Genomic DNA, 8,619 nt, shown 5'->3' with positions numbered 1-8,619 from the left:
TCCTTCCAGAATGAATGGTCAACGCGTCCTTTCTTGTTAGTCTTAGTTACATACTTGTCATGTATCACTATGCATTAACTTATCTATTTTGTATCATGATCTTATATTAGGATACGAAACACGCCTAAAGAATAAATTAGGGTATCCCAACCATCTACTTAATTTTTTTTACACACTTACATCGTCCCTTGTTACAATCTCGGTCACCTGACGCTGCACGAGACCAGTAAAGGAGAGGCAAGGGAGGCTAATCGTGTACTAAGGCCGATGCCAACGAGCCACTGAAGGGGTGAGGCAGGCACCAATTGAGAGACACGTGACCTGTCGTTCCTCAGTTAACTTGGCTGTCAAGAGAAAAAGGAGGAGGAGCGGGAATGGGAGGAGTGAAAGAGAGAGTGAAAGAAAAAAGAGGTGAAAGAGGAGAAAGATAAAGGAGGAGGAGGAGGAGGAAGAAGAAGAAGAAGAAGACGTGGAGGAAGAGGAGGAGGATGTGAAAGAAGAAAGAAGAGAAAGATGAAGAGAAGGAGGAGTAGTAAGAGGAGGAAGAAAAAGATGGAAGAGGAGGAAGAGGAAGGGGAGGAAGGGAAAAAGAGTAAGAGAAGGAGGAGAGGGAAAGGGAAGTAGTGAAGGAGTGGGAGGGGAGAAACACCAAGGGGGAGATTAAGTAGACAAGGGGAGAAACGTGAAGAAAGATGAAGGGGAGGATCAATTCCTAACCTCAGACGGGAGAAATAAAAAAATAAATAAATAAATAAATAAGAGTGGAAGTTTATAATAAGTAAAAGAAGATCACTGTATGTATATATGTGTGTGTGTGTGTGTATATGTGTGCGTAGTCATGCTAGATTATCATATGGGGTACAAGGGAAAGATGCAAGGGTCAGTATTAGGTCAATCCCGTGAGCGACACACATGAAACCCGCGAAGTGAGGCGAGGCTGGATAGACAGAGCTGATTTCCCTCATTGCATGTTTCATATCACGTAGGCACCTCGTACCTGTTGATGGAGTCCGTAATGCAGGTAGATACAGACGCCACTATACTGAAGTGAGTTTGCTGGAGGTTGGGTTAGGTTAGGTTAGTTTAGTTAGGTTAGGTTCGGTTAGGTTAGGTTAGGTTAGGTTAGGTTAGGTTAAGTTAGTTAGGTTAGATTAGGTTAAGTTAGGTTAGGTTAGGCTAGATTAGGTTAAGTTAGGTTAGGTTAGGTTAAGTTAGGTTAGGTTAGGTTAAGTTAATTAGGTTAGGTTAGGTTAGGAGGTACTTGGGTAACTGGTGGTGGTACATGACGCATCACTTCCTAGAATACTACCTACACGTGTCTTTGTGTTATATAGCGATAAGAATACTGGGAGTGACAATTAGGGTGTTTTTCTTTCGTGAATTTGTTTTTGCCCTTAGGTCTTCTCCCCTTGTGCATAAAGGAATGATGAAAACAATGCAGCGGTATATTCATAAGGCGCCTGCTGTTTACCCTGTTCCACTTGACATGAGGAGTGGGATGAATGTTCTTCTCTCCCTCCATATCACTTAAACTACTTCAAGGGAAAAGTATTGCAACATCTCAGGAACCAAATCAGCAACCTTTCTGGATATTTTTTCTTGTGTAAGGAGGGAATTCACTACCCAGTTGTTTATTTATTTTTTTCTTTTTATTCTTATCTATATCCTTGATCCGCCTCCTCCACTCGCAAAAGAAATGAAAAAAAAAAAAAACATTTCGTTGAGATAATTGGGTACAGTAGGATGAGAACACCTGAGACATTTAAACCAGGTCATTACTGTTCGTCCTGCTCCACTTGAAATGACACAATCAAGTAAAGTAATGCAGTGGGCAATTTATTCCTGTAGAAGTTCATAATGGAGGAAAGTATTGCAGCAAAAGTTACCGGCTGCGCTCACGTGTATTGTGCATATAATGAGGGTCTGGTTTGTGTCTACGTGACGCTGTTTGTTCACTTGACAGTCTTCCCGTGCGACAAACTTCCGCGCTTCCCGCTAGACTCAGCATTTGACCGCTTCGAATGTCACTTCCGTCCCTTCCTCCCACCTGCTTCTACCCGCATCGTCCTGTCGCCTGCCAGACACTAACTTGACAGTACTTCTTGGGTGTATGTACTGATAATGAATGACTTTTTTAAGCCATAGGAAGTAAAACGTGATAAAAATAAAATATGTTTACTCATATTGATAGACTTGTTATATATTCCTTGCTAAAAAAAAAAAAACGTTAATCACTCTATCATGATTTCGGCAAGGAAGAAGGAAGAGGAATGAGTGGCTTCCCTTTCTGCTGTCCTAATGGTTTTTATATAGGTATTTTTAGCTTTAGATTCACCTGAATGAGTGTTCTGCTTGGCAAAGCATCAGGCAAAGCAGATTTATACACCTACATGTATCAAAGGTATGCTGCTAATACTATATAAAACCAATACTGCTGCTGCTGCTGCTGTTGCTACTACTACTGCTGCTGCTGCTGCTGCTGCTACTACTACTGCTGCTGCTGCTACTACTACTACTACTACTACTACTACTACTACTACTACTACTACTACTACTACTACTACTACTACTAGCATTGTTGTTGCTGTTGTTGCTACTACTACTACTACTACTACTACTACTACTACTATTACTACTAAAAATAACAATAATGATAATAACAATAATAATAATAATAATAATAATAATAATAATAATGATAATAATAATAATAATAATAATAGTAATAATAATAATTCTACTACAACAACTACTACTACAACAAAAGTAATAACACTAATATAGACATTAGATTGACAACCACGTTCACCTGTGATGTGACCAAGCATTCCTTCACACCACCGATACCAGAAAAGCTCCGATCTCCTTCCCTCGCCAGCCGGCACGGAGGGAAGGGAATTAGGAGTTAATAAAGACACTGGCTATTAATATTCACCCTTTGTATTATGACTCAAAACGTGATTGCCACTGTTTTATCGTACCAGAGACCAATGGCCGTTCACTAGAGATTGTACTTGCAAGATGAGGTTGCGTTTTCATTTCACACTTCGTAGGAGAATTACTTCTATTTACGTAAGAAGTTTCTGGCGAAGTACGACAAAAAAGGCTGCAAGAAAAGGCCCACTGAAGGTGCCAGTCCCCAAACAGTGCAGTCGAAAGGATTATCCAAGGTTCTGAGAAGCGTCTTGTAGTATTATCAGTGTTATGCTTACTTATCAGAGCGGCAGCAAAAGGATGACTTAAGACCCTATAACAACAACAATGTGGTCATATGACGCCAGGTCTAAGCATCACAAAACTCAGATAACCTCCACTGATAGATTGACTGATTATTTGATTAATTGATTGGTTGACTGACTGACTGGTTTAATATCCTACAAAAACAGGTACATCACAAGGGTCATATAATGTCCACTAATTAATTGATTGATTGATTGGCTGACTGATTTAGAGTCTTACAACAACAGGGTCACGTGGCACTGAGTAGAAAATATATCATAAATCTAAACATCACAAATATTAAACTATAATTGATTAATTAATAGACTAACTGATTTAATATCCTATAACGAAATCACATGACGCCGCACTTAAGATTCATCAAAGATCTAATCATCACAAAAGTCAATTAACACCCACCTCTTGAGTAAGCAGCAGAGGCAATGAGACACGCGCGGTGCTACAAGAAGGATGAAGGCGGCCAAGTAATACTAATACACACAACTGGAGAACACAGCACCTACACCATACCATCGACACGTGCACCAATGAGGGCACTACTTACGTGACTAGCAGGCCAAAGTACCCAGTTACCCCATGAATGTCTGGCCACTTAATAGGGGGAACAGGACTTACCTTGGTGGCGGCGCGCGGTGGTGCCGGGAGGTCGAGCAGGGAATGAGGGACCCAGGCAGCGGCGGCTCAATATATAGCTGTGATAAACGTGACACGTGCGACCAGCAGGCAGCGTGCGGGGGAAACGTAGTCGGGTTACAATCTCCTGACAAAAGAGCACGATTCGATCAATCAAGGTGCTGTTGCTAGACATTTTGAGGGAGACGCTTTCTGAGTGAAGGTTCCTCTTTTTCTTTTTTTTCATTGGCAGGGTTACCTCGATGCATGTTCTCTTCTCCACGCACCCTCAACCTCCCTGCCAGTAACACTAACTCATGATAGTCTCCCACAAACGCGTCCTTCACAAAATATAAAACTTATCAATTTTCATATCAAAAGCAATCAATCCCTGCCACTTTTCATCGCCACGCCTTCCTCCTCCATGTTGCCCTCTCACTTTCGTCTGCCATGCGGCGGATTAAGCTGGTCCATCAGTAAATAGATCTCTCAGTTAATCAATCAATCAATATTCAAAGTGCAGCACTCCCCGCCCCTACACAAGTTCTCATGAAACTTGCGAGAAAACACAAGAAAGTAAATGCTTCTGAAACTATCTCCCGCTATTTACATTAAAACTCATATTTAGAAAAAAAAAAAAAAAAAAAACTCACACATACTCAATATCTCGATTGGAAAAAAGAAATACTTCAGATTAATAAATGACCGATCTAAACAGACCTTCGTGTCATAAATCACCCATAGCCAACTAAACCAAGCCATTTTAAACCCATGTAACAAACTGTCGAAATCTGGGAGTCACTATTGCTATCAGAACTATTGCTATCAAAGGTTGCATCCTCTCATCTCTACCTCGTGAACCTGTTGTGTTGTCCTCCTGGCCTTGGAACGCAAGCATAACGACAAGATGACCTGAGTTGCGTCAGCCGAAGAAAAAAGGCAGCGTGGCGTGACTTAAGTACTGCTCACTAAGGCTTCCGGCTTCCTTTTAGTCGTTCAAAAGTCCTCAGATTGTATGTGTGCAGGGTTTAGGTTCATGGACAGTGCCGGCCAGGTGCATAGTTTACTTGGCAAGAGTGTAAAACCGTGAATACCTTATGTAAGTGGAGGCACAATCAAATGGGCAGGGGTGCAGGTATGTTATCGTTCCTCTTTGACTTGATCCATGAGTCTTTAATAGTTAAGGAGGAAGCATAGAAGGATGAGCTGAAGAAAAAAAAAAAAATTCGCCGTCGAGTCATGTTTAATTTAGCCATGGAAGTGCGTCAGAAAGAATAGACTCCCATTCTGCCTGACAACACGGTGCTTGCGTGAAGGCAGTTATATATGCACTTGGGAGTCATCTGATCCCGGCCATTGTGTATTGGCAGGCGACACTCGATGCTACACGGGCTGCTGGTCACGTGTGGGTGCAAGATTACAGCAGCCATTCAAACAAGAGGACATTATTGGGGAATACCTGCTTGAAAATACAAATACTGAAGAAACAAAAAGAATATGCTTTGGGTAATAGGAGAAGAAAAAACAAATATAAGAGGAAGATCCTGACAGTGAGAAGAGACACGTCAGGGTGTGCGAACAGAAAGGGTGCATTCCCAACCAACCACTGAACTGAACTGAATTGAAGGATGCTGAGGGGATGGACCAGGAAAAGGCGAAGGGGCGGAAGAACAATCTGACGAGAAGTAAACAGTACGAAGGTGTGGAGAGAAAAGATGAGTCGAAATGTGGAAGCTGAGTAATGGCGACGCAATACTCGTTGAGGAGTCACATGGAGTTGGTTAAGATTATGAGAGTGATACTTCTCCCACCGACAAAATTTAAGTGGGCCATGATCTAACTATTAACGCTGAAATTCATGAGTGTTTTGTCCTTCACTTACTGAGCTCAAGACTGTAAGTTAGTTGGACACACCAGTAAGGATTCATCCATTTAAGAGCGTTTTCATCTTGTTCTCCGCGCACTTTCCCCATCCCATTTATTTTTTTTTTTAACTTTTTCACCGTTCAGTACTTGACCCAAATCTGTTGCAGTCCAAAATTTATAATAAGAATAACTAAATAAGGAAATGAGATAGTAATCATTGAAAAAAAACAAAAGAGGGATCATCTTGAAGTCCACAAGATACTTTTGAGACTGCGGAATGGCATCTTCAGTGAGCCTTTTCTTCCTTTTTTTTCCCCTAGGCCAGAGTCCCTCTTACACACACACACACACACACACACACACACACACGACATCACATCACGTCTCCCTAGGTAAGGATAGCAGACTGTCTATCTGTGGAGAACAAGCGCAAGTCAACTGCAGTCACCCGAGACGGCGATAGCAGACCGGCGGAGTGCCTCGCTCCCACTCCCCCACAGGAGTTCATAGGGTCGTCCACATGAAGACCTTCACGTCCTTCGTATATCTGAATGCCCTTATTTTCCTACAATTTCCAGCCTATGTTTCAACGCAGGATATATGGCAACAGGTAGGTATGTTGTATACAGATTCTGACTGCCACGTGTAGACCTCATGGCCTCTTGCAGCTTCTTTTTTTTACCGTCAAGTGTCTAGTCTCTGTTTCAATGCAAGATAAGTGGAGACAGGTAGATATGTTTTATACAGATACTGACTGCCACGTGTAGATCTCATGGCCTCTTGCAGCTTCCTTTTTTACCGTCAAGTGTCTAGTCTGTTTCAATGCAGAGTGGATGGAAATAGGTATGTTTTAATGGGGGAACTGACTGCCACGTGTAGATCTGATGACTTCTTGCTGTTTCCTTTATTTCGTTCCTAAGTTCTTAACGTTTTACTCTCATCTCCGTCTGCTATCATTCTGTTTCAGCATTTCAGTTAATTTCAATAAACCTCATCTAATCTTGTCTGTTATTTAGACAGGAATTACACTCCAGGAACACTGTCTATTTTATTTTTCCATCTTCCTCTGAACTGAACTCCACTAATGAACTAATATCGAGACATTGCTAGAGCACTGAGTCAATTTGTCTCCTTGTCTTCTTTGCTGAAAGCATTCACTACATAAGTGTATTTTCTACGAATCCGTGAAAGTGATAATATTTTTTTTTTTTGTAAATATTTTTATAGCCCTTTACTGTCTATGAATCATGTTGAAAAGAAGAAAAGAAGAAGAAGAAGAAGAAGAAGAAGAAGAAGAAGAAGAAGAAGAAGAAGAAAGGAAGAAAAAAAAATTACAGCTAGCTATTATTATATTTAAGTTATCCACAAAACTTTCCTGTTCGGATAAAAAGAAAACGTAACTTCTGTTTTAGGGGATACACGTTGTTTATGTGTGTGTGTGTGTGTGTGTGTGTGTGTGTGTGTGTGTGTGTGTGTGTGTGTGTGTGTGTGTGTGTGTGTGTGTATATATATATATATATATATATATATATATATATATATATATATATATATATATATATATATATATATATATATATATATATATATATATATATATATATATATATATATATATATATAATGGAAAGCATGCCAGATTTCATGTTACAAGTTTGACAATAATGTAATACTGACAGACAGGAAAAGAAGAAGGAAGGTTGGCTAGATAGATGAATGAATAGATGGACAGAGAGAGAGAAGAGAGAGAAGGAAGGAAAAAGTTGAGAGAAAGGAGGATGCCAAACACACACACACACACACACACACACACATGAAAATGAGACCAAATAGAATACAAAACCTAACTAATTTATGTAGATTAAAGAGACACAAAACAAAATGACGAAACAGTAGATACGTATATAATGTAAGAAAAACAAAGAAAAACGGCAAAACAGGAAATAAATGAGAGAGAGAGAGAGAGAGAGAGAGAGAGAGAGAGAGAGAGAGAGAGAGAGAGAGAGAGAGAGAGAGTAATAATAACAATAACAGTCCACAACACACCGCCCCTTCAGTAGACAAGGCTGGGCCACGATCCATCAAGGCCGTCAAGAGTGTCTTGAGGTCCCGTCAGCGCTTTCCCACAAACGACCAATTATCTCCTACGTCAGTTCCTGGGGCACCTTCAGGAGGGACGCAGCTTGTTATGACGACTGGGAAGTGTGTGTGTGTGTATGTGTGTGTGTGTGTGTGTGTGTCGGTGGATGGTTGGGTGGGTGTGTGTTTCTTGTCGTTGTTTTGTTTTGTTTTAGTTTACAAGATTGACAAGACAAAAGTTCGTATTCCTATTAAGCACTTTGTTCTTTTATCAGGATTGTTTTTTCAAAGGCCACAGAAAGAGTTAGTCAGATTTTTGTACGTGGTTTATGTGGGTAACTCAGGGAGAAGAAAAAATAAACAAGGATTTCTACATTAAAGTAAAATCGTAAACTTGTCCTTCTTATTCCAAACAGTTCATTACATACAGTCTTTATATATATATATATATATATATATATATATATATATATATATATATATATATATATATATATATATATATATATATATATATATATATATATATATATATATATATATATATATAATGCAAACAGTAAGTCTTTCATTAATCTACTAGACGCAATGAGGATTTCTGCATTAAGATCAAGATCGTAAACTTGTCTTTCTTGCTCTATTAAAAAAAAAAAAAATCATTACATACAATCCTCCAGAAGGTAAAAATTAGAAAATAAAAAGCTTTCTTTAATCTGCTTCATCACTTTTCTCTCACGTTCCCCCTCATTAACAAAATCATAAACAAACACACACACACACACACACACACACACCCCTGCATTATCAGCTCTCACCACTTCC

The 8,619-nt window shown here is 39.8% G+C and overlaps 1 protein-coding gene across 2 annotated transcripts in view; it reads right to left on the bottom strand.

The window, feature by feature from the left end:
• Positions 1–3,981, bottom strand: part of LOC135100060 (carotenoid isomerooxygenase-like) — a 16,246-nt gene extending 12,265 nt beyond the window's left edge. For both annotated transcript variants that reach the window (XM_064002943.1, XM_064002944.1), the window contains exon 1: positions 3,856–3,981. The gene's annotated coding sequence lies outside the window, so the exon portion shown is untranslated. The remainder of the gene's footprint in view (positions 1–3,855) is intronic.
• Between the last annotated feature and the right edge of the window lie 4,638 nt (positions 3,982–8,619).

This window comes from Scylla paramamosain, chromosome 4 (assembly GCF_035594125.1).
Source record: "Scylla paramamosain isolate STU-SP2022 chromosome 4, ASM3559412v1, whole genome shotgun sequence".
Lineage (NCBI taxonomy): Eukaryota > Metazoa > Arthropoda > Malacostraca > Decapoda > Portunidae > Scylla > Scylla paramamosain.
Note: the sequence above shows the minus strand (reverse complement) of the source record. Positions and strands in the feature narration are given on the sequence as shown.